The sequence below is a fragment of the Gymnoscopelus braueri genome (assembly GCF_963280865.1).
Source record: "Gymnoscopelus braueri genome assembly, chromosome: 10".
NCBI classification, from domain to species: domain Eukaryota; kingdom Metazoa; phylum Chordata; class Actinopteri; order Myctophiformes; family Myctophidae; genus Gymnoscopelus; species Gymnoscopelus braueri.
Window position 1 is genome coordinate 47,023,711 of NC_137611.1, and position 22,590 is coordinate 47,046,300.

Consider the following 22,590-nt stretch of genomic DNA (forward strand, 5'->3'; position numbering starts at 1 on the left):
GCAGGCAGAGAGAGAGAGGAAGTGAACATGCAGAGTCTTGCTCAGGGACAAATTTCATTTCATCGACACATTTGCTGGCCTGGAATCGTACCTGGGGCAACCAGGGCCTCCGGCTCCCTAGGCGGGCTCACTAACCACTCAGCTATGGCCGCAGTACTGACTGAGCCATTGGATAGACAGAATTGGATTTCATGTGTGGTAAGTTATCATACAGCATGGGTTGCTTATTATATACATACAAGCTCATAACGTGTCACATTGTAGATCGGCTGTATGTGGTTACTGTAGGTGTTGTATTAATAATTACATCTGCAAAGTAACAAGTAACTAAAGCTGTCATCTGCTGTAATTGTAGTAGAGTAGAAGTAACAAAAATGGAAAGTAAAGTAAAAGTACCTAAAAATTGTACTGTGCATTGTAAGCACTGGTATTGGTACTTGAGTAAATGTACATAGTTACTTTTCACCACCATTGAGGAGCCAATGACTGACAGGCTAGGTATCACCAGGTGCACTTATTGCTAGAGTGCAGAGGAACATGGGTTGATATTAATGGTCTTAAATCAAAATGTATATATCACACAGCTTCGATTTTTTGATTACACATTACATGATACAGTCATGTTGTGTGCAATGCAATTATAATGAAGTCTACATGAGGTGGGATTCGAACCTGCGACCCTGTAGTCGCAAGTCAGATGATTAAGCGATCAAGCCATTGGACCAACAGACCTGAACTGGTGAAAAAGGTGCTCACACATTTGACACAGTTTCACGCAAATTGCTCAGAAATCCTCGGTTTAAATGTTTTTCAAACTGCTCAATATGGCGTAAAATCTAAGGGCGGAGCTTACTGGTCAAAGTGATAGATATGTTCCTCATGAGTCAAGGCACATGTGTAAGCAAGTTTCACGGCTGTCGGCCAAACGAGGCATGACTTTTGCCTGTTTAAAGTTTGCATTTAAAAAAAATTGCTATAGCGCCCCCCTTTGACCAATTGGAGTAAGATTGGTTTCAGTGATACTTGGAATGACCCTCTACATTATTCCAAAGTTTCAAACAAATGTGAGTCTGCATGTACGTGTTAGGGGCAGACGAATAATTTTCATAACACTGCAATATTTATTGGCTCATAAAAGCTTAATTTTTTCAATTTTGGAAAATCCGCTTCGCCAGTTTGCCGGCATAGGTCTAAAGTTCATATGTAAAACGTTTCGTGCAGATTGCTCAAAGATCCCAGGAGGAGATAGATTTTTACTGTTTTTCATATAATTCAAAATGGTGGGAAATCAAAAGGTCAGAGGTCAAAAGTCATGAGTATGAAAGTTGTTAGGCATGAGGAGATGCATGTGTGTATCGAAGTTTCATGGCTGTAGGTCAAACAGGGCATGAGTTGTACCTGTTCAAAGTCAATTGAGTGAAATAGCGCCAGCCTTTGGCCGATAGTTGTTGTTGGTGGTTGTTCGGACCCCCGGTGGGTCGGACCACCGGTGCGTCGAAGTGGAGGGGTGTCGAAATGGAAAAGTGGTTAGCACAGGGAGCGAATCCGGGGAGCTTGAGCAGACTGCCGACCACATAATCACCACCTGTCCCATATGTTACAGGGAAATTGGCATTCCAGGGAAATTGAAAGGGGAGTGCTTGTTTTCACCGCCCCCAGGCAATTCTGTAGAACCAACGCTAGAGGGCAATGCAAACCAGACATGAGCCCCACACCACAAACGCACGCATGCACACCTGCACAAACGAGCACGCACACACGCATGCGCTTGCGCACACACACACACCCGCGAACAGCCTTATTCCATGCAGTTGAAGCACAAGGGGGCGGGGCTGGCGGGCTATGTTAGTGCAGTGAGTGGCAGTTGGGGCAAACCATAGAGGGGTAAACGCAGTTACTTCTTCGCGTCCGTTGAGACACGGACGGAGGCGACCGCTGCTGCCCCCTGTGGACGCCCTCCCACTGGTTACGCCGGTCAGGCCGGCAGTTTCACCGGTTACCTTGGTAACGAGGCGACGCTCTTCGGAGCTGATGACGTCATTGACCCCCTCCGACCCCACGAACCCTCTGGCTCGTTGCTTGGCGCAATGGGAAGCTTGCAAACCGAATCCTTGGGTACTGCGTACCATTACGAAAGGGTATAGGTTGCAATTTTCCTGTAGACCTCCCCTGACGGACGAGGTTATTTTCTCCCGAGCATCAGGCCAGGCGGCTCTGACGCTACGGGAGGAAGTGGTGTCTCTGCTGAGCAAGGGTGCTGTCAAAGAATTATCTCCGAATCAGAGCCAGTTAGGTTTCTATTCGGATTATTTCCTGGTGAAAAAGAAAGGGGGGGGGGGGGGGGGGGGCGTGAGACCTATTCTGAACCTAAAAGGTTTAAATAGATTTCTGACGATCTTCAAATTTCGAATGCTAACAACGGCCAGGTTGTTGCGATCGATACGTCAGGGGGATTGGTGGACGAGTATAGATCTGAAAGATGCCTATTTTCACGTCCCAATCTACCCCGCGCACCTACGTTTTGGCTTTGAAGGCAAAATATACGAGTACACGGTGCTCCCGTTCGGCATGTCACTGAGCCCTCGGGTCTTCGTGAAGTGCACGGACGCGGCTATCGCCCCGCTACGCCAGCAGGGTCTCCGTCTGGCGACGTACATAGATGACTGGCTGCTGGCGGCGGGGTCGAGGGAGGAGGTGGCACGGCACACAGAGTTAGCCAATGCGCACCTGACGTACCTGGGGTTTACGATCAATACTCGGAAGAGTGTTCTGATCCCATCCCAGCAAACCACCTTCGTGGGGATTTCCATGGACTCATCCACGATGGTGGCACGTCTGTCTCAAGACAGAGTAGCCGGTTTCCTGGCGTGTGCGCGCTCTTTACGCGTAGGGCGCAGGGTTGCGTACAGGACATGCATGCAGTGATGGCCCGGTGATGCATGTCCCTTGGGGACGCAGTTATTGCCGTTGGCCGTTGGGTTTTGGCCTTTGTGGCCTTTGCTCGACCATAGTGGCACCTGGGGTGTCATGTATGGTCTGGGTTAAGTGGGACTATGGTCAGGCGACGTCGGCACTGGCTTTGGCTGGTTGTTCTTCCCCTAACCGGTGGTCTCCTTTCTGTTTCCCTGGGGCCGGCTGGGCCAGGCCCAGGGATGTGAGGTGGGGACAGGAGCCTGGCTCTCTTTCAGGGGGAGATCAGGTCCTCCTCCTGTTTTGTTTCCCTTCCTTTTGACCTTTTGGTCATGCGTCTGGGGGTCAGGGTCTTGCCGGGAGGCAGGACCTTTTGACCTTGGGGCGTACAGGTTGGATAGGGTTGCTCCTGGGACTCCCCAGGGGGGTCTATGTGTCCCATAAGTAAGTTTCTAAGTAGAAACGAAAGAATAACTAGGGGTTACGTAGGTAACCCCAGTTTTCTTAGTTTCGTAGTAAGAAACTTACTGGAAACCCCTTCTGTGCGCTTCGACTAGCGTGTAGAGTGAAGGGTATCAGAGGACGAACCTGGTGACGCAGGGGGTTTTATAACCATCCGGTTTGCGTCACAGAACCCTGTCCAATCGAAGACTGTTTCCGGGAGCTTATGTGTTGTGCTCTGTGCCATCGCCAGAGGGCGATGATATTCCATAAGTAAGTTTCTTACTACGAAATTAAGAAAACTGGGGCTACCTACGTAACCCCTAGTTTTCAAATAATTGTAGTGGAGTAACAGTACAATATTTGTCTCTGAGATGTAGTGGAGTAGAAGTAAGAGTATTGAAAATCTGGAATATTCAAGTAAAGTAAAAATCCCTCAAAACTGTACTTAAGTACAGTACTTGAGTAAATGTAATGAGTTACTTAGTTTACACCACTGCCTGTGTGTAGGTTTGACCTTAGGTTAAGGCAATGATTAAGTTAAAAACTACTTTTTAGGTTTTGGCTTTGTTAGCTTTCCAAATGCAATCTGTAAGGCCCCGCCCCCAGGTGAGTTGTATTGGTATTTTAATAAATCAGTGCTGTTGAACATCCTTTGCATCTGGGTGTGGGTTTTACAAATATTGAGCCAATGAAAAGTATTAAAAAGCGCTTCTGACTAAACTTCCTAACTCCATTGGATCCTCAAAACTGTCGGTCAAACCACCTAACTCCAACGTTGGAGATACTTTACAGTCTGTGCATGTCGCCCATGCACAGACCCGGAATAATCATCATCATTGTTGCGCTGACACACACACACACACGCACACGCACACGCACACACACACACACACACACACACACACACACACACACACACACACACACACACGTCAGCTGACATCATAGCTGTCTGACTCTGACTACAGACAGAGCAGTCAGCGCTCTTTAGATAGATCATTCAGGGGGTCTTCAACAGGGGGTCCAGGACCTTATAACCACTTGAACCCTAGCATCCCTTTTCTGAGGAGAACTTTAGCCAAAAATAGCCGATCTAGAAGCTCACAACGTAGATCGGCTATTTTAGACAGACAGACAGACAGACAGACAGACAGACAGACAGTTGGCAACATATAGCAACATGTCACCCCGACCCTACGAGACATTTTACCAAGTTCATTCATTCAGGAAATATTAGTATATTAAAATTTAGAGAATACATATTTTTATTGACATTATAATAAAATAAATATAGGCTCTGTGGATTCGTCTATAGTCTCATCGGGACTCAGGGACCAAATAATAAATAATAATAATAAATAATAATAATAATAATAATAAGAAGAAGAAGAATAAGAATAATAATAATAAGGGTAATAATAATAATAAATATAGCTGCAAGCAGCGATAAGCGGGGCCAGTGAATGAAGAGAGAGAGAGAGAGAGAGAGAGAGAGAGAGAGAGAGAGAGAGAGAGAGAGAGAGGGAGAGAGAGAGAAACGGAATAGATTGAAGAGAAAGAGAGAGAGAGACATGGAAACGGAATAGATTGAAGAGAAAGAGACAGAGAGAGACATGGAAACGGAATAGATTGAAGAGAAAGAGAGAGAGAGAGACATGGAAACGGAATAGATTGAAGAGAAAGAGAGAGAGAGAGACATGGAAACGGAATAGATTGAAGAGAAGGAGAGAGAGAGATATGGAAACGGAATAGATTGAAGAGAAAGAGAGAGAGAGACATGGACACGGAATAGATTGAAGAGAGAGAGAGAGAGAGCGAGAGAGCCATGAAAACGGAATAGATTGAAGAGAGAGAGAGAGAGAGAGAGAGTGAGAGAGCCATGGAAACGGAATAGATTGAAGAGAGAGAGAGAGAGAGAGACATGGAAACGGAATAGATCGAAGAGAGAGACCGACAGATCAAAATGGTGAAAAAGCAGCTCACACAGATGATAGAGAAAGAAGACCATGCAATAAACATGAGCATTTTAAACCCTCACTAACCCTAACCTCAGTAAAACTATGCCTACCCATAACGTCAAGAAATACTATGCGTAAGAATGCCAAATCGCGATCACCTCACACATCGTCGGGAACGGGGATCGAACCGGTGACCTCCGGACTCATAGGCTGCCTTTCTTCTCATTGAGCTAGAGATATGATAATCCTATTGGTGTCTGTTGATATGTATAAGTCTCTCCGTCCCTGACTGACCAGGCCTTTGTTTTGCTAACTACTCTAGATCACTGGTTCCCTAACCATCTACCGATAGAGAAATTGTATGTCTACTCGGAACAGAAACCAGTGAAAGTAGCCGATCTACATGATGAGAGAGAGAGAGAGAGAGAGAGAGAGAAGAGAGAGAGAGAGAGAGAGAGAGAGAGAGACATGGAAACGGAATAGATTGAAGAGAAGGAGAGAGAGAGATATGGAAACGGAATAGATTGAAGAGAAAGAGAGAGAGAGACATGGACACGGAATAGATTGAAGAGAGAGAGAGAGAGCGAGAGAGCCATGAAAACGGAATAGATTGAAGAGAGAGAGAGAGAGAGAGTGAGAGTGAGAGAGCCATGGAAACGGAATAGATTGAAGAGAGAGAGGCCATGGAAACGGAATAGATTGAAGAGAGAGAGAGAGAGAGAGAGAGAGACATGGAAACGGAATAGATCGAAGAGAGAGACCGACAGATCGAAATGGTGAAAAAGCAGCTCACACAGATGATAGAGAAAGAAGACCATGCAATAAACATGAGCATTTTAAACCCTCACTAACCCTAACCTCAGTAAAACTATGCCTACCCATAACGTCAAGAAATACTATGCGTAAGAAAGCCAAATCGCGATCACCTCACACATCGTCGGGAACGGGGATCGAACCGGTGACTTCCGGACTCATAGGCTGCCTTTCTTCTCATTGAGCTAGAGATATGATAATCCTATTGGTGTCTGTTGATATGTATAAGTCTCTCCGTCCCTGACTGACCAGGCCTTTGTTTTGCTAACTACTCTAGATCACTGGTTCCCTAACCATCTACCGATAGAGAAATTGTATGTCTACTCGGAACAGAAACCAGTGAAAGTAGCCGATCTACATGATGAGAGAGAGAGAGAGAGAGAGAGAGAGAGAGAGAGAGAGAGAGAGAGAGAGAGAGAGAGAGAGAGAGAGAGACATGGAAACTGGAGAGAGAGAGGGAGAGAGATGGAAACTAGAGAGAGAGAGAGAGAGAGAGAGAGAGAGAGAGAGAGAGAGAGAGAGAGAGATCGTTTTGAGATTGTAGATCGGCTATTTTCAGAATTAAGTATGTCATACATTGCAAAAACATACCCTCTCAAATAAGCATTTCATGTTATCTTTACCCTTTGCACATGTATTCATTGATACATTCATGTGTTTTGCAATTCAACTTAAATGAGTCTGCATCAAGTGAGGCTTGAACTGGCAACCTTGCAGTCATGAGGCACTCACTTAAGGGAGAAGCCATTGGACCAACAGACAAGACCTGTGAAAAAAGAGATAACACAGCAGCCGATCTACAAGCTCAGAAACACGTTGCTATCTGAAAAGTTGTGAGATTGTAGATCGGCTATTTTCACAATTTTGTCATATATTGCAAAAAATACTCTCTCCAAGAAGCATTTCATGTTACCTTTAACAGTTGCGCATGCATTAATTGATACAGTCATGTTTTGTGCGATACAATTGAGAAGTAGCCAGCAAGAGTTGAGGCTTGAACTGGCGACCTTGGATCCAGAGGCTGATGCTGAAGCGAGACGCCATTGGACCAACAGACCAGAACCAGTGAAAAAAGAATTCACACTAACACTAACACTAAGATCACTCGTTCACAAACCATTTACCAATAGAGAAATTGTATGTCTCCTCGAAACCGAAACCAGTGAAAGCAGCCGATCTACAAGCTCACAAAACGTTGCTATCTGAAAAGTTGTGAGATTGTAGATCGGCTATTTTCACAATGAAGTACGTCATACATTGAAGAAACATACTCTCAAATAAGCATTTCATGTTATCTTTACCGTTTGCACATGTATTAATTGATACAGTCATGTTTTGTGCAATTCAACTTAAATGAGTCTACATCAAGTGAGGCTTGAACCGGCAACCTTGCTGTCGTGAGGCACACGTTTAAGGGAGAAGCCATTGGAGCAACAGACAAGAACCTGTGAAAAAGGAGATCACACAGATGATACAGTTTCACGCAAATAGCTGAAAAATCCTGGGTTTAAGTGTTTTTCAAACTGCTCAAAATTGCGGACAATCTAAGGGCGGAGCTTACTGGTCAACGTGATAAATGTGTTCCTCATGAGTCAAGGCACATGTGTAAGCAGGTTTAATGGCTGTCGGCCAAACGAGGCATGACTTTTGCCTGTTTAAAGTTTGCACTTTCAAAAAATCGCTATAGCGCCCCCCTTTGACCAATTGGAGTAAGATTGGTTTCAGTAATATTTGGAATGACCCTCAACATTAACGCAAAGTTTCAAAGAAATGTGAGTCTGCATGTATGTGTTAGGGGCAGATGAATAATTGTCATAAAACTGCAATATTCATTGGCTCATTAAAGCTTCATTTTTTCACTTATGGAAAATATTTTGCATCAGTTTGTCGGCATAGGTCCAAAGTTCATGTGTAAAACGTTTCGTGCAGATTACTCAAAAATCCCAGGAGGAGATAGGTTTTAACTGTTTTTCATATAATTCAAAATGGTGGGAGATCTAAAGGTCAGAGGTCAAAAGTCAGAGTGTGAAAGTTGTTGATCATGAGTAGACGCATATGTATATTGAAGTTTCATGGCTGTAGGTCAAACAGGGCATGAGTTGTACCTGTTCAAAGTTGGCATTTTGCTATAGCGCCACCTTTTGACGAAAGATTGTGAGAATTATTTCTTGATAGTTTTTCATGACCATCTACCATATGGCCAAGTTTCGTAAAAAGCGTATGCACGGTTCAGCCAGAACTGCCAAAAGTGGGAGAAGAAAAAAGAGGGGAACATTAAAACAGGTCCAGAGCTGAGCTCTGGCCCCGTAATAATAATAATAAATATAGCTGCAAGCAGCAATAAGCGGTTTCGAGGGGTAAGGCAGAGAGAGAGAGGAAGTGAACATGCAGAGTCTTGCTCAGGGACAAATTTCATTTCATCGACACATTTGCTGGCCTGGAATCGTACCTGGGGCAACCAGGGCCTCCGGCTCCCTAGGCGGGCTCACTAACCACTCAGCTATGGCCGCAGTACTGACTGAGCCATTGGATAGACAGAATTGGATTTCATGTGTGGTAAGTTATCATACAGCATGGGTTGCTTATTATATACATACAAGCTCATAACGTGTCACATTGTAGATCGGCTGTATGTGGTTACTGTAGGTGTTGTATTAATAATTACATCTGCAAAGTAACAAGTAACTAAAGCTGTCATCTGCTGTAATTGTAGTAGAGTAGAAGTAACAAAAATGGAAAGTAAAGTAAAAGTACCTAAAAATTGTACTGTGCATTGTAAGCACTGGTATTGGTACTTGAGTAAATGTACATAGTTACTTTTCACCACCATTGAGGAGCCAATGACTGACAGGCTAGGTATCACCAGGTGCACTTATTGCTAGAGTGCAGAGGAACATGGGTTGATATTAATGGTCTTAAATCAAAATGTATATATCACACAGCTTCGATTTTTTGATTACACATTACATGATACAGTCATGTTGTGTGCAATGCAATTATAATGAAGTCTACATGAGGTGGGATTCGAACCTGCGACCCTGTAGTCGCAAGTCAGATGATTAAGCGATCAAGCCATTGGACCAACAGACCTGAACTGGTGAAAAAGGTGCTCACACATTTGACACAGTTTCACGCAAATTGCTCAGAAATCCTCGGTTTAAATGTTTTTCAAACTGCTCAATATGGCGTAAAATCTAAGGGCGGAGCTTACTGGTCAAAGTGATAGATATGTTCCTCATGAGTCAAGGCACATGTGTAAGCAAGTTTCACGGCTGTCGGCCAAACGAGGCATGACTTTTGCCTGTTTAAAGTTTGCATTTAAAAAAAATTGCTATAGCGCCCCCCTTTGACCAATTGGAGTAAGATTGGTTTCAGTGATACTTGGAATGACCCTCTACATTATTCCAAAGTTTCAAACAAATGTGAGTCTGCATGTACGTGTTAGGGGCAGACGAATAATTTTCATAACACTGCAATATTTATTGGCTCATAAAAGCTTAATTTTTTCAATTTTGGAAAATCCGCTTCGCCAGTTTGCCGGCATAGGTCTAAAGTTCATATGTAAAACGTTTCGTGCAGATTGCTCAAAGATCCCAGGAGGAGATATATTTTTACTGTTTTTCATATAATTCAAAATGGTGGGAAATCAAAAGGTCAGAGGTCAAAAGTCATGAGTATGAAAGTTGTTAGGCATGAGGAGATGCATGTGTGTATCGAAGTTTCATGGCTGTAGGTCAAACAGGGCATGAGTTGTACCTGTTCAAAGTCAATTGAGTGAAATAGCGCCAGCCTTTGGCCGATAGTTGTTGTTGGTGGTTGTTCGGACCCCCGGTGGGTCGGACCACCGGTGCGTCGAAGTGGAGGGGTGTCGAAATGGAAAAGTGGTTAGCACAGGGAGCGAATCCGGGGAGCTTGAGCAGACTGCCGACCACATAATCACCACCTGTCCCATATGTTACAGGGAAATTGGCATTCCAGGGAAATTGAAAGGGGAGTGCTTGTTTTCACCGCCCCCAGGCAATTCTGTAGAACCAACGCTAGAGGGCAATGCAAACCAGACATGAGCCCCACACCACACACGCACGCATGCACACCCACACAAACGAGCACGCACACACGCATGCGCGCGCGCACACACACACACCCGCGAACAGCCTTATTCCATGCAGTTGAAGCACAAGGGGGCGAGGGGGCGGGGCTGGCGGGCTATGTTAGTGCAGTGAGTGGCAGTTGGGGCAAACCATAGAGGGGTAAACGCAGTCCCCAAAACATCATTTACGATTCTGTGCCTATCGGTACATAACTCGGACGGCGCTTAGTCGACTAGCAGACCATCGGCCGGTCGGCGCGGGCACTAGCGCCTGGAGGCGCTCGGGCGCGCCTCCTCGGCCTCAAGGTCTGCTGAGTCGGCGCGCCTCCGTCATGGTCCAAAACTATACTTTATCGGCGAAAAAAAGTAGTCCGCGGTTGTTTGAAAAAGTAATGTCCCAAGCGGGAGTCAAACCCAGACTCCTAGTGGTAGTGGATGGGGAGTCAATGATTATCGAAGTGCGCCACTGAGGCCGGTATGTATGTATATCCATGTTGTCGTTGTCGTCCTCGCATCAATGCCAATTTCCCTGTGACATATAAGCCAAATTCCATTCCCCAAAGCTCGGTCACTCGCTCACTCTCCTCGCTTCCTCCACTCGCGCCTAAGCCCCGCCCCTGCGAGGAGCCGAGGATTATTTGCGAGGACGGAGTGGTCGAGCGGTTGCCGTCAAAGGATCAGACTGCACTTAGCGTCATTTCAAAGCGACGGAAAATTCCGCGATCACTTATGACGTCTCAAACAGCTGGACCAGAGCCGTGGATGAAAATATACATGCATAGAATAATATGCAGGTATAGAATAATACAGAATATAAGAATAGACAATTCATCAATGTGGATGGCCACATTGTTATCTTTATAGTTAACATTTTGTGCAAAGCCATTTATTCCTGAAATAGTGAACGGTATGAGCAAACTTACATTTATGAATTAAATCCTGACCCGTCCCTCTTTTTGCTCGTACAGTCCCCAGACCCCCCACCCCCCGCAGCAGTCCCGCACGGCACTGCTGCTTATAACAGCCACCGTATATTACAGAGTATGTCTGACTCTGAATTACATCATTCATGCAGGGTGGCCATACGTCCTCTTTTACCCGGACATATCCTCTTTTGGGGGGCTGTCTGGGGGGTTTTATAAAATCCTTCAAATGTCCGGGGTTTTGAGAGTTTGGGTGATATCCCCCCCACTTCTGGGACTAAGAAAAAAGAAAAAAACTCGAAGATTTTGTGATTTTGTTTGATATTGTTTGATAGCGAAATAAATCATGACTGATAGACATGAAAGAAGACCCTTCACAGCTAATAGAGAATTAACATTTTTAAGAATCGGTTCAGAATTAAATGAGTACGGCTATAGTTAAAGCATAAAGTGTCCTCTCCTATATTCAGTCTATATATAAATACAATACATTATTTTAAACATAATCTTTGTCACAGTAATTTATAGTAGTCCATGCACTGCATTGAGGCATGCAAGGAGAGAAATGAACTATCAGCTTTTGAGACAGAATAAGTGTGCACAATATATTACAATGTATATAATTGTATTATGCTTTATATCATACAACGTCATAAAGCCAGTGGCTTGTTGCGTCTTTTCTGTTAATTTACACTGTGTGTGTGTGTGTGTGTGTGTGTGTGTGTGTGTGTGTGTGTGTGTGTGTGTGTGTGTGTGAGATGCGCAACGAGTGATCGGCGGGGGCGAAGGGGGGGGTCACGGGAGAAGGGAAAATTAAAAAAAAACGTGTACACGTGATGCGGAAGTCTGCCGCGGAGGAGCTGTGGAGAGTGGTCGAGCGTACACTTGATGTAAACTCGCTAAATGCGGAAATGCTCCTCCACTCGACTCCACTCGCCTCCTCCAAGAAGCAACTGAATAATTGGACCCTGACTACTTCCGGTTTGAAGTCGGAGTGACCAAGTGGGAGTGAGCGAGTGGCCGAGATTTTCGGGTTTGGAATTTGGCTATTAGACCACATCGGAGGCCAACCTCTTTGATGTGGGACCTGAGACGAGGGTGTGGCTGCACGACAGGGTCAGGCCAGGCACAGACAGACAGACAGACAGACAGACAGACAGACAGACAGACAGACAGACAGACACACACACACACACAAATATACTGTATATACGCAGGCATACACGCACGCACGCACGTGAGCGCACGCGCGCACACACGCACGCACGCACGCACACACACACACACACACACACACACATTTTTATAATGACTAATCCCACAACTATTGGATCAAAATATGCAAGTAATATCACATTCTATAGGTTTGATCCTCTACCTTCGTGAAATGAAAAAACTCAATAAAAAAAGTTCATAGGTCGTAAAACAAGGGTGTCTACTCCCTTTTCATTGCACTAGACTAGACCCCTGGGAGATGGATTGCTGAGGTGTAGTGCTACATCTACCATCACATAACTTAGTTATGTGGTCCTTGGACCTTGTGATCCAAATGCAAGTGCTCCACCAACTGAGCTACCTGAACACAAACAAATTAAAAGTTCAATAACATTCTAGTAAGTTCCTGTGTTGGGTAAAATTTTGTGTGCACTCATCAAGCAAATATGATAATTTTAGCAGATATGGCCGCAGATGACATTTATGAAGACCTTGAGCTCCAAACGATAGACGATGCAACCTACGAGGATGCTGATATCAAGACTAGGCCTACAGCTAAGGAGAAAGATCTACAGAATATACTGCAGTCTGGTAAGAGATGTTACTAAAACAAAAAACACCCCAAGATACTTTTAAAACAGGAAATGTAAAGATTGTTTTGTGTGTGTGTGTGTGTGTGTGTGTGTGTGTGTGTGTGTGTGTGTGTGTGTGTGTGTGTGTGTGTGTGTGTGTGTGTGTGTGTGTGTGTGTGTGTGTCGGCTGTGTCCTCCAGACATAAGACGGTATAAGCGGATTGGAGTCAGAGTTGGATTGCTTTGTGCTGTTCTAGCTCTCCTCAACATTGCTGTCCCACTCTACCTCTGTAAGTCAAGTTTAAGATATGTATTTTATTATATTTGTTAATGTATCTATGATGATCCAACATATGTTTAGTCCATACAATGAATGCATTTGAATGAGCTTGTAGATTATCTATTCTCATAAAACAAATCAAATCAAAATAAACTCCACTCGATCCGAAAAAGCCTTTGTAGGCAGCTGAAGAGACTGTCCACCTAAATGCTGCCCACAGGTCAACTTCATTGAAGCATAGCCTATTCCTTGTCTAGATAGCTTGCAAATCACATATTTTGTGTATCCATATGTAACCAAATGGACCTGTTGCATTAGGATTTTACAATGTGTGCAGACATGTTTTGAACAATTACCAGTTTTGTCGTGATCCTCAATTTTGTGAGGTAAGTAAGTGGTAGTGTAAATAGTTAACGTTTGCAGGGAGTAATAAGTAAAGTAACATCATCAACAATACTTTTGAAAAGAGTACAAAGTAATGTATTACTTTTTTGTAACGAGCAAAACAATGATGTTTTTTTTATATACACTGGCATATATGACACCTCATACATAAATTATTATTATTATTAAGGGGGCAAGCACATACTGTAGTGGGTAGGCACCCTATTGTGTTTGTTAGTTTTCTTCTTCTTTGTAGATCTGCTTCTTTCTGTGGCTTTTATATGCAAGGATGAGTGCTCATAGGTGCGTAGGAGTAGTGAGTAGCGAGTAGGAGTAGCGTCGGTCTGTGGTGGTGCTGTTCCAAAACTTGTGGTGCATGGCTATGTATTAGGCTGACGGGGGTCTCCCAAGTTGGACTGGCTCACTGGCTAGGCTCGGTGCTCCCATGAGGACCCCCAGGTGGGTCATGATTTTCATCATTAGTTATTGTTGTACTGTATATACCGTATATACACATATAGACGAGACGTGCAAATTTGTTGTGCGGAGGCCATAAAAAAAAAATATATATATATATAATATCAAAATATAGCTGCAAGCAATAAACGGGTTCGAGGCATGATAGGCAAAAAGCGATATGGAATAATAGCACAATAAGACATAGAAACAGAATGGATTGAACTTGAGACAAAGCAGCCCATGCAACTAACAAATGAGCATTCTCAATAGCTGAGCAGAGTGCTGAGGGATGGTGGCTAGCAATCCAGGGTTAAGGACCTCACTCATGGACACCTCAACCCATGGCCATAGACAGGAATCGAACGTTCAACCTTCGGACTCACTGTCACACTAGTGATTGAGCTAAGGCTTCATCCAGCCTGACGGTGTCTGTTGAAGATTATAGACTCTTGCCTTCTGCCATGAACCGAGCCCCTGTTTCACTAAAACTAAGATCAGTGGTTCACAAAGCATTTATCAATAGAGAAATGTGATGTCTCCTCTGTACCAAAACTAGTGAAAGTAGCCGATCTACAAACTCACTAAGTGTTGCTATCCAAAAAGTTGTGAGCTTGTAGATCGTCTGTTTTCACAAGGAAATAGGGTATACATTGAAAATAACTACTCTCAAAAAGGCATTTCATGTTATCTTTAAAAAGTGCATATGCATTAATTAAAACTAGTCCATACCCGGTCGACGCATCCGTGGGGGGATATGCGCACATGATCTGGCAACCCGGGAGGCAGTTCGTCCCATAGCTCGCGGGGCCATCCCACAGCTGGGAAGCCCCGTAACCATGGTGACATTCTTTTACACATAAACGCTGAGAACAGCTGAAATCGTGCACATGGTAATGGTCAATGGCTGTGTGCAAATTCAGATCAATTGCTCCAGCCACTGAGGAGAACCGGGCAGAACAAATTTTGGTCACACCACTACAGACAGACGTTTCTCAAATTATAGGAGGATGGTATTATCCATGTGTGTGTGGCAGGGATAAACTAAAACAAATGTTAAAAGCCAGAACACAATAAAACTAGACGCGTCGCAATTCTGGGAAATTGCAGAGTGTGGTTGCGCCGACGCCGGTCGCGGGGTCGCTGCCGCCGGGACTCGAGGAATACGGTGGGAGGAATACCGTCGGAGGCTGTGCCAATTACATTGTCACATAACTCCTGAGATCACTTGCGTTTCATTTTGAGAGGGTTGATCCCCCCAACATAAGGTTTTTGCATCAAACGGTTACATTTTGAGCATTTGTGGCGCCCCCTATGGATCAAAGTGGAAATGCTTTTGGGGATTTGTTGAGTAAACCACACTTGACATGTGATTCAAATTTGGGATTGACTGGACGTTTCGTTCGTGATTTGTGGTCTTTTTTGTAAAACGGGCCCCTTCCGCTAACTTTGGAAGCCATTTACGGACGAACGGTAAGGACTATCAAAATGCCGTTTGGATATGTTTATCGCATGGGTCCAGAGATCATGTGTACCGATTTTTGTTAAAATTGGACAAAATATATGGGAGGAGGAGCTAAAAGTGTGTTTTGAAGAAAATTCAAAATGGCGGAAAATCTATCCTGACGCAAATGGGCGTGGCCTATATGGGGAGATGCGTCATGACCCAAGGAATCTAGGGAAAAAGACATTTTGATTTTACGACCTACGGTTCAAGAGTTATAGGCCAAAACGTAAAGGGGGCTGTTATAGCGCCACCATGTGGCCGATTAGTGTAATTATTTTTTCAATAATTTTGGACCAAATTATGAACCTCCCCTCCAAATCTGGTAACTCTAGCTCTTACGGTTTCTGAGAAAAAAATACTTGAATTTTAGTTTTTTCACTTTTTCATTGAAGTGGATGGGGAAATTTAATGCACTAATAAATCAATATCAATAAAACTATGCAACCAATCTCTTAGCAAAATACAAGCACACGATTCCCGATGAAGCCGGTCATTTTGACATATAGCACTAAATTGGGAAAAATAAACTGTGGGAGGAGAGACGATCTAAACTATTGTTTATCTACAATAATAATAAGAAGAATAACTAGACGCGTCGCAATTCAGGGCAATTGCAGAGTGTGGTTGCACCGACGCTAGTCGCGGGTCGCTGTCGCCGGGACTCGAGGAATACGCTGGGAGGAATACCGTCGGAGGCTGTGCCAATTACATTGTCACGTAATTCCTTAGATCACTTGCGTTTCATTTTGAGAGGATTGATCCCCCCAAAATAAGGTTTTTGCATCAAACGGTTACATTCTGAGCATTTGTGGCGCCCCCTATGGATCAAAGTGGAAATTATTTTGGGGATTTGTTGAGTAAACCACCCTCGACATGTGATTAAAATTTGGGATCGATTGGACGTTTTGTTTGTGATTTTTGGCATTTTTGATAAAACGGGCCCCTCCCACTAACTTCGGAAGCCAATTACGGACGAACGGTAAGGACTATCAAAATGCCGTTTGGATATGTTTATCGCATGGGTCCAGAGATCATGTGTACCGATTTTTGTTAAAATTGGACAAAATATATGGGAGGAGGAGCTAAAAGTGTGTTTTGAAGAAAATTCAAAATGGCGGAAAATCTATCCTGACGCAAATGGGCGTGGCCTATATGGGGAGATGCGTCATGACCCAAGGAATCTAGGGAAAAAGACATTTTGATTTTACGACCTACGGTTCAAGAGTTATAGGCCAAAACGTAAAGGGGGCTGTTATAGCGCCACCATGTGGCCGATTAGTGTAATTATTTTTTCAATAATTTTGGACCAAATTATGAACCTCCCCTCCAAATCTGGTAACTCTAGCTCTTACGGTTTCTGAGAAAAAAATACTTGAATTTTAGTTTTTTCACTTTTTCATTGAAGTGGATGGGGAAATTTAATGCACTAATAAATCAATATCAATAAAACTATGCAACCAATCTCTTAGCAAAATACAAGCACACGATTCCCGATGAAGCCGGTCATTTTGACATATAGCACTAAATTGGGAAAAATAAACTGTGGGAGGAGAGACGATCTAAACTATTGTTTATCTACAATAATAATAAGAAGAATAACTAGACGCGTCGCAATTCAGGGCAATTGCAGAGTGTGGTTGCACCGACGCTAGTCGCGGGTCGCTGTCGCCGGGACTCGAGGAATACGCTGGGAGGAATACCGTCGGAGGCTGTGCCAATTACATTGTCACGTAATTCCTTAGATCACTTGCGTTTCATTTTGAGAGGATTGATCCCCCCAAAATAAGGTTTTTGCATCAAACGGTTACATTCTGAGCATTTGTGGCGCCCCCTATGGATCAAAGTGGAAATTATTTTGGGGATTTGTTGAGTAAACCACCCTCGACATGTGATTAAAATTTGGGATCGATTGGACGTTTTGTTTGTGATTTTTGGCATTTTTGATAAAACGGGCCCCTCCCACTAACTTCGGAAGCCAATTACGGACGAACGGTAAGGACTATCAAAATGCCGTTTGGATATGTTTATCGCATGGGTCCAGAGATCATGTGTACCGATTTTTGTTAAAATTGGACAAATATATGGGAGGAGGAGCTAAAAGTGTGTTTTGAAGAAAATTCAAAATGGCGGAAAATCTATCCTGACGCAAATGGGCGTGGCCTATATGGGGAGATGCGTCATGACCCAAGGAATCTAGGGAAAAAGACATTTTGATTTTACGACCTACGGTTCAAGAGTTATAGGCCAAAACGTAAAGGGGGCTGTTATAGCGCCACCATGTGGCCGATTAGTGTAATTATTTTTTCAATAATTTTGGACCAAATTATGAACCTCCCCTCCAAATCTGGTAACTCTAGCTCTTACGGTTTCTGAGAAAAAAATACTTGAATTTTAGTTTTTTCACTTTTTCATTGAAGTGGATGGGGAAATTTAATGCACTAATAAATCAATATCAATAAAACTATGCAACCAATCTCTTAGCAAAATACAAGCACACGATTCCCGATGAAGCCGGTCATTTTGACATATAGCACTAAATTGGGAAAAATAAACTGTGGGAGGAGATGCGCGTCAAAGTATTGTTTATCTATAAATAATAAAGTATCCCTAGAACTAGACGCGTCGCAATTCAGGGCAATTGCAAAGTGTGGTTGCGCCGACGCGATTCGTGGGTCGGTGCCGCCGGGACCCGAGTAATACGCTGGGAGGAATACCGTCGGAGGCTGCGGCAATTACATTGTCACGTCACTCCTGAGATCACTTGCTTTTCATTTTGAGAGGATTGATCCCCCAAAAATCATGTTTTTGCATAAAACGGTTACGTTTTGGGCATTTGTGGCGCCCTCTATGGGTCAAAGTGGAAATTATTTTGGGGATTCGTTGAGTAAACCACCCTCGACATGTGATTCAAATTTGGGATTGACCGGACGTTTCGTTCGTGATTTGTAGCATTTTTGGTAAAACGGGCCCCTCCCACTAACTTTGGAAGCCATTTACGGACGAACGGTAAGGACTATCAAAATGCCGTTTGGATATGTTTATCGCATGGGCCCAGAGATCATGTGTACCGATTTTTGTTAAATTTGGACAAAATATATGGGAGGAGGAGCTAAAAGTGTGTTTTGAAGAAAATTCAAAATGGCGGAAAATCTATCCTGACGCAAATGGGCGTGGCCTATATGGGGAGATGCGTCATGACCCAAGGAATCTAGGGAAAAGGAAATTTTGATTTTACGACCTACGGTTCAAGAGTTATAGGCCAAAACGTAAAGGGGGCTGTTATAGCGCCACCATGTGGCCGATTAGTGTAATTATTATATCAATAATTTCGGACTAAATTAGGAACCTCCCCTCCAAATCTGGTAACTCTAGCTCTTACGGTTTCTGAGAAAAAAATACTTGAATTTGAGTTTTTTCACTTTTCCATTAAAGCGGATGGGGAAATTTAATGCACTAATAAATCAATATCAATTAAACTATTTAACCAATCTCTTAGCAAAATACAAGCGCACGATTCCCGGTCAAGACGGTCATTTTGACATATGGCACGAAATTGGGGAATAAAAACTGTGGGAGGAGATGCAGTTTGAAATATTGTTTATTAACATTGTTCAAGAACAATGTTAATACTAGACGCGACGCAATTCTGGGAAATTGCAAAGTGTGGTTGCGCCGACGCCGGTCGCAGGTCGCCGCCGCCGGGACTTGAGGAATACGCTTGGAGGAATACCGTCGGAGGCCGCGCGACATGCCATTCGAATTTGGTGCTGATTCGATCCTGCGTTCTTGATACATGGCGTTTTGATTTTAAGAAATAGGCCCCTCCCACTAAATAAATAGGCCCCTCCCACAAATGTAGCGGGCCAATGACATCGTCCTGTAACTCCTGAGATCACCTGCTTTTCATTTTGAGAGCAGTGATCCCCCCAAAAATCATGTTTTTGCATCAAACGGTTACGTTTTGCGCAGTTGTGAAGCCCCCTATGGATCAAAGTGGAAATGCTTTTGGGGATTTGTTGAGTAAACCACCCTCGACATGTGATTTAAATTTGGGATCGATTGGACGTTTTTTTTGTGATTTTTGGCATTTTTGGTAAAACGGGCCCCTCCCACTAACTTTGGAAGCCAATTACGGACGAACGGTAAGGACTATCAAAATTCTGCTTCTCTCCAGATTATCGCATGGGTCCAGAGATCATGTGTACCGATATTTGTGAAATTTGGAGAAAATATGTGGGAGGAGGAGCTAAAAGTGTGTTTTGAAGAAAATTCAAAATGGCGGAAAATCTATCCTGACGCAAATGGGCGTGGCCTATATGGGGAGTTGCGCCATGACCCAAGGAATCTAGGAAAAAAATGATTTTTATTCTACGACCTACGGTTCAAGAGTTATAGGCCAAAACGTAAAGGGGGCTGTTATAGCGCCACCATGTGGCCGATTAGTGTAATTATTTTTTCAATAATTTCGGACTAAATTATGAACCTCCCGTCCAAATCTGGTAACTCTAGCTCTTACGGTTTCAGAGAAAAAAATACTTGAATTTGAGTTTTTTCACTTTTCCATTAAAGCGGATGGGGAAATTTAATGCACTAATAAATCAATATCAATTAAACTATTTAACCAATCTCTTAGCAAAATACAAGCGCACGATTCCCGGTCAAGACGGTCATTTTGACATATGGCACGAAATGTGGGAATAAAAACTGTGGGAGGAGATGCAGTTTGAAATATTGTTTATTAACATTGTTCAAGAACAATGTTAATACTAGAATTGTCGCAATTCAGGGCAATTGCAAAGTGTGGTTGCGCCGACGCAGGTCGCGGGGTCGCCGCCGCCGGGACGCGAGGAATACGCCGGGAGGAATACCGTCGTAGGCTGCGCCAATTACATTGTCACGTCACTCCTGAGATCACTTGCGTTTCATTTTGAGAGGATTGATCCCCCCAAAAATCATGTTTTAGCATCGAACGGTTACGTTTTGCGCATTTGTGGCGCCCCCTATGGATCAAATTGGAAATACTTTTGGGTATTCGTTGAGTAAACCACCCTCGACCTATGATTCAAATTTGGGATCAATTGTACGTTTCGTTCGTGATTTCTGGCATTTTTGGTAAAACGAGCCCCTCCCACTAACTTTGGAAGCCAATTACGGACGAACGGTAAGGACTATCAAAATGCCGTTTGGATATGTTTATCGCATGGGCCCAGAGATCATGTGTACCGATTTTTGTGAAATTTTGACAAAATATGTGGGAAAATGAGCTAAAAGTGTGTTTTGAAGAAAATGCAAAATGGCGGAAAATCTATCCTGACGCAAATGGGCGTGGCCTATATGGGGAGATGCGTAGTGACCCAAGGAATCCAGGGAAAAAGACATTTTGATTTTACGACCTACGGTTCAAGAGTTATAGGCCAAAACGTAAAGGGCACTGTTATAGCGCCACCATGTGGCCGATTAGTGTAATTATTTTTTCAATAATTTCGGACTAAATTATGAACCTCCCCTCCAAATCTGGTAACTCTAGCTCTTACGGTTTCTGAGAAAAAAATACTTGAATTTGAGTTTTTTCACTTTTCCATTAAAGCGGATGGGGAAATTTAATGCACTAATAAATCAATATCAATTAAACTATTTAACCAATCTCTTAGCAAAATACAAGCACACGATTCCCGGTCAAGACGGTCATTTTGACATATGGCACGAAATTGGGGAATAAAAACTGTGGGAGGAGATGCAGTTTGAAATATTGTTTATTAACATTGTTCAAGAACAATGTTAATACTAGACGCGTCGCAATTCAGGGCAATTGCAAAGTGTGGTTGCGCCGACGCCGGTCGCAGGTCGCCGCCGCCCGGACTTGAGGAATGCGCTTGGAGGAATACCGTCGGAGGCCGCGTGACGTGCCATTCGAATTTGGTGCCGATTGGATCCTGTGTTCGTGATACATGGCGTTTTGATTTGAAGAAATAGGCCCCTCCCACTAAAATAAATAAGCCCCTCCCACAAATGTAGCGGGCCAATGACATCGTCATGTCACTCCTGAGATCACCTGCTTTTCAATTTGAGAGCAGTGATCCCCCAAAAATCATGTTTTTGCATCAAACGGTTACGTTTTGCACAGTTGTGGCGCCCCCTATGGGTCAAAGTGGGAATGCTTTTGGGGATTCGTTGAGTAAACCACCCTCGACATGTGATTCAAATTTGGGATCGATTGGACCTTTCGTTCGTGATTTTTGGCATTTTTGGTAAAACGGGCTCCTCCCGCTAACTTTGGAAGCTAATTACGGACGAACGGTAAGGACTATCAAAATGCCGTTTGGATAGGTTTATTGCATGGGTCCATAGATGACCTGTACCGATTTGTGTGAGATTTGGACAAAATTTGTAGGAAAAGGAGCAAAAAGTGTGTTTTGAAGAAAATTCAAAATGGCGGAAAATGCATCTAGACGCAAATGGGCGTGGCCTATATGGGGAGTTGCATCATGACCCAAGGAATCCAGGGGAAAAGATTTTTTGAATTTACGACCTACGGTTCAAGAGTTATAGGCCAAAACGTAAAGGGGGCTGTTATAGCGCCACCATGTGGCCGACTGGTGTGATTATTTTAAAAATAATTTTGCAATAAACTATTAAACTCCCCTCCAAGTCTTGTAACTGTAGCCCTTATGGTTTCCGGAAAAAAAATACTTGAATGAGAGTTTTTGCAATTCCCATTAAAGTGGATGGGGAAATTTAATGCACTAATAAATCAATATCAAAAAATCTATCCAGACGCAAATGGGCGTGGCCTATATGGGGAGTTGCATAATGACCCAAGGAATCCAGGGGAAAAGAGATTTTTATTCTACGACCTACGGTTCAAGAGTTAAAGGCCAAAACGTAAAGGCGGCTGTTATAGCGCCACCATGAGGCCGAATGGTGTAATTATTTGTATAATAATTTTGGACAAAATTATGAACCTCCCCTCCAAATCTGGTAACTCTAGCTCTTACGATTTCTGAGAAAAAAATACTTGAATTTGAGTTTTTTCACTTT

General features: G+C 43.5%; 1 long non-coding RNA gene across 1 annotated transcript in view; it reads left to right on the plus strand.

Annotated features, from left to right (window-relative positions):
- Positions 1–12,813: 12,813 nt before the first annotated feature.
- LOC308093229 overlaps positions 12,814–22,590 on the plus strand; it is a 69,305-nt gene continuing 59,528 nt past the window's right edge. Inside the window, exons 1-2 of the long non-coding RNA XR_013933865.1 lie at positions 12,814–12,944; positions 13,126–13,215. This is a non-coding gene — a long non-coding RNA (uncharacterized lncRNA). The remainder of the gene's footprint in view (positions 12,945–13,125; positions 13,216–22,590) is intronic.